Here is a 4,986-nt window from a genome sequence, read left to right as displayed (position 1 = left end):
CATATATGTATATAAATATATATATTTCACCACAAAATGGTCCTTCATTTATATCCCTGTTTTTGTTTAGTTTTGTCAGAGATGGGTATTCCATTGCTATTCAAATGTTGTAGGTGCATGAATTCAGCAAAGTAATCCAATATAGTCTAGTAGTCCATAATTGTAGTGGGTTATCAGCAGGACTGGCAGTGTCAGAAGTTGTTGACTTGAGCCCTTTACAGCTCTGTTATCTTACTATTTGGTAGCAATTTATTTCAAATTTTGATATATATGTAAAATGACTTATGATTTCTTACTTTTAATGATATATGTTTATATATAGGGCTTTAATATAATTTTATCCATATAAAATTGTTTCTCTGAATAGTTTAGTAAAATTTCTCTCTAAAGATTAAGTCAGTTCAGCTATTCAATCACTATCAGAAAGAAATTAGACATTTATATTTCTTGTTTATTAATTTGGCAATGTTTTGCTAGTTGAAAGCATTCTTTATTTCATTAATTCTTAAATATGTTTACACAGATTCGTAGTCAGTAAATTATAAAAGTGTAACTCTTTCCTTCCTGTCTCTTTAACACAGGGTGTTCCTCTGCATTTCAGGATTCACTGGAGCTCACCTGGCAGCCCAGGCTGGCCTCCAACTCCCAGCAATCCTTGTGCCGCAGCCTCCATCAATAATTTCTATGCCTGTGGCTGTGTACTCTTTCATATTCCTAGTGTAATATATTATTAATTTGGTTTTATTTATTCACCAGAAGCTATTTTGGGTTTATGTTGAAGTTTTAAATGTAAAACCTATGGAAGATTATTTTACTTCTATATATTATCCTCTATTTTCTTACACCAGTAAGAAGACGACATGTCCTTACCCTTGTCCTATGAATTTCAGTGCCTCTTAGTAGGGAACTTTTATGTTACTGGTCACAACCTCAGCCCTGACCACCTGGTTTATTTTTCAAATGGTTTGGGAGTGTAAAAGCTCACCATGACGCCTGAAGCACAGTCGTGTGGTGTTGGGTTCTCTTTGGCTTCTCTACCTTATTACTGTCAAGCTGAACCCCAAACCTCAGCCTGCTAACTCAGGAAAAGAGAACCAGCCAGTGTAGTTCTTGTGTAACCACAGGAAGAGAAAACTTTGTCCTGTGAGTGACAAGGACAAAACCCTCATACACTGGGGAGGGCACAGCTAGCTAAAAGTCAGTATTATCTTCTAATTGTTTTGAACATAAAACATTGAAATTATTCTTATATCAGCGTTCGATTCTTTTACTAGTTTTTAATCACATGACCTTCTTTCATCAACTCTCTTAGAGAGGTAATTTCAGAAATAGCTGTTTATATCAAAGAATTAAACATTATTTGTTGAAGTCTTTCTCATTTTAAAGCAGTTCAAATTTTAACTTATATTTTATAATTTATTTGCAAAGTGATTATGTTTATGGCAATATTTGTGCTGCTGGAAATATGTGCTTTTAAAAATCTTGAAGACTTTCCTTAGAGCCAAATATATAATCAATTTGTAAATGTTCCCACATACTAATAAATTATATATATATATATTCAATATTCACTGAAGAAAAATCAGATATTTATATCTGAGTGTGTTTTATTGTAGCAGTCAGCTCCTATATGTTCTCATTTAGTTATCTACAGCAAGTCTTCTTAATTTCATGAAAGACATACTACATATGCTGAGGGGGACTATTTTATCAAGCTCTCCCTGCACTGCTAATAGGTTGGCTTTATATTTAAAATTCTAAGTGATTGGTAGCTCATAGTTTTATGAGGAATGTATCTTTCAAGCAAAGTGTCTTTATTGTTACATAAAATACCATTTTCTTTGTTTAAAATCCTTAAAGAAATGTCTCCATTTATCCCTCCTTTATCTTGCCTATCATATCTAGCCCGTAAAATGAGGGTACACTATTTATAGTAGTTCCTTCTTTTTCCCCTTGATATATGAATAAGCCGCATCAAGAGATTATGCTGAGCCTGCTGGTATAAAAATTCCACACGCGCTATCATTACACTAGCTCTATATAAAGTTTCTCTCTTACTGTTTTTTTTTTTTTTTTTACCTTCCATTTCATCTCCCCCTTGGGTACCTATTTTAAGCTTATTAAATTGCTTAGAATATTTTAAGAAGCATTTTTCTTAGATGAAGAAATTAAAACTGTATATCCTCAGTGTTCTTTCAACCCCACAGGTAACTAATAATTTATTCACCTGTAAGATTCTCACCCTTTTGTCCAATAGACTACTTATACTTTTAAACACTACTTTTAATGTATTCCTTTAAAATAGAGAAATCATGGTATATTTCCAGTCTCTCTCACCTTTTACCACCCCCCCAACACACACAAACATACACACTCAATTTTTTTTTCCCGGAACCCGAGGCTGAACTCAGGCCCTTGCGCTTTCCAGGGAAGCGCTTATCCTACTGAGCCATTTCCCTGGCTCCAAAATCATCTTATTTCCCTTGGTATTTATCTGTTCTATTAATCTAACTTTTCAGACTTTCTGTTCCTGAGGCTATCCCAAACTTATGCCAGTGTGTTAAATGAAAAGTTGTGGAAATACTTCTTTTTCTTTTTTAATGTATTTTCAAACAGAATTGTGCCTCGTGTCGTGATCCTTTCCTTTCCTCTCGCCACACTCTGTGATGCAGATGACAGTCAAGCAGAAGGTAATGTTTGATGATATTATCAAAGTTGTCTACAATGCTGCACAAAGCAGATGCTCAATTTATTTCATGGAGAATCCCTGCCACAAATCACAGTGGTCATGCTAGTAATGGGAGCATGGGACACACTTCTGAGCGCAACCTGTCTGCTTTTCTTTAGGGTGGAGGAGTGACTGGAATGACTTTCCCTTATGACAGTCACAGCGCAGTGTGTGCAGTGAGTATATCTGTGAGATTAACTGTTAATATAATAGTAAGATGTCACTAGTCTTAAGCAATGAGGTTTAACAGTGTTTCCAAAGTATGAATTTTTCACCTGGAAATTCCTTTATCTTTGAGCATCATCATCCATAAATAATATCAGTTTTCTTTTTGCCAAATACTCTAGCTTGGATAATCATCATTTAGATTTCAGTTTTTTCTTTCAAGTGGCAAAAAGCTGCTACCGTTCCGCCAACTGAAGTAGTTCAGTATTTCTCTCGAGATGTGTGCAGAAGTCCTTCCTGGATATTTTTCATGTCTCCACAGAATAGTGAAAAAAAAAAAGTACAGTCAGAGATTGATAGCTCATGGTTATTACTGCTTCTGTAGCTCAGTGGTAGAGCTCTTTCTTTCATGCACAAAGCCCTGAGTTCGATTTCCAGCACTAACAACACCAAACAAACAAATAAAAAAGTAAGATATTCATTGATGACAAGCTAAAGAACTAAAGGAAAACATCACTTACATTAGGAAAAGCTGGAAACTTTTCCCTTAAAATCAGGAACAAGAATGCTGTGGCTGGGGAGATAGCTCAGTAGAACAGGTGCCTCCCTGGAAAGCACAAGGTCCTGAGTTCAATCCCCGGTACCACATACACAAAAAAAGAATGTAATGCCAGCTGTCATCACTTCCATATATTAAAATATTAGCCAGAACAATAAGGTGAGAAAAAGAAGTAAAAGTGACATGCATAGGAAAGGAAGAACTCAGATTGTCACTATGCTCTTTTCTAGCAAAAGCCAAAAAAATTCTACAAAAGAATTTTCTAATAACCAAATTCTGTAATGGAGCAGGACACAAAATCAACACATGACAATCAATAGTGTTTCTAGAAATTGGTAACAAACACACTTAAAAAGAAATTAGGAAAGCAATCCCATCACAATAGAATGAAAAAGAAGTAAATTGTTAGAATTTATACAAACAAGGAAGTGAGTGGCCTCTACAATAAAATGATAGACATTTGAAAAAGGACATCAAGAAGTGAAAATACATCCCGCGTGCCTACAGACGGAACCAGTGCAGTCAGAAAGGCCATATACCCAGGGCTATGTACAGATTTAATGCAATCCCAATCAAAATATCAAAAACATTCCCCACAACACTTGAGGTAAGAAATCTCTGATATTCCTCTGGAACCAGAAGAGACTTAGAAGGGCAAGAGCAATCCTGGGCAATAACAGTGAAGCAGGAAGAATCACAGTGCCAGACTGTAAGTTATATAACAGAGCCACGGTGATACAAACAGTGTGGCAGGGTCATGAAACCATAGATGTGGGTCAAATGACAGAACAGAAGACGCAGAAATATTCCCAGGTATGCCCCGACTTGCAAAAGTACGTGCTAGAGGAATGATAGCATCTCCAGAAGATGGCCCGAGGAGGCTGGCTGTCCCCAGGCAGAGTCCAGCTAGACTCTTCCCTCTCACCATGTGCTCAAATACAGCCAAAATGGATGGAAGATCCAAACACCGAAGGAGAAACATGAGAGAGACAGAAAGGACGCAAGCGCTTGAAACCATAAACACAGGTACAGACATTCTAAGAATCCCAACTGTACAAGAGTTTATATGAGGAATCAATAAATGGGACTATATCAAATTTAAAACTTCTCCACAGCACGGGCAACCAACAGAGCGAACAAACAACCTACAGAATTAGAAAGAAAACACTTTTGCCAGCTATTTCTTAGGCAGAGGGCTGATATTTGGGATACATATACAACTAAAATTTAGCACCCCAAAATAAAAGACTCAACTAAACAGTAATAAGGCAAATGAATATACTCTGAACAAAAATACAAAAAGCTTGTAAAGACTTGAAAAATGTTCAATATCACTGGCCTTGTTAATATGGAAGCAGATATGAAATCCAGCTTTTTTCTCTGAGACTAGACATGAAATAGTTTGTCAAGGGCATGAATTAATCTCCTTCTTCCCACTAATTTATCTGGGAAATGAGACTATTTAAAATTTTCACACTAAAGTATACCTTAATGTTAAAGTATACCTTAATGTTAATATATTAATGTTAATATA

Source organism: Octodon degus, unplaced genomic scaffold, assembly GCF_000260255.1.
Source record: "Octodon degus isolate 3935 unplaced genomic scaffold, OctDeg1.0 scaffold00143, whole genome shotgun sequence".
Classification (NCBI taxonomy): domain Eukaryota; kingdom Metazoa; phylum Chordata; class Mammalia; order Rodentia; family Octodontidae; genus Octodon; species Octodon degus.
The sequence above is the reverse complement of the archived record's forward strand: the minus strand, read 5'-3'. Positions refer to the sequence as shown.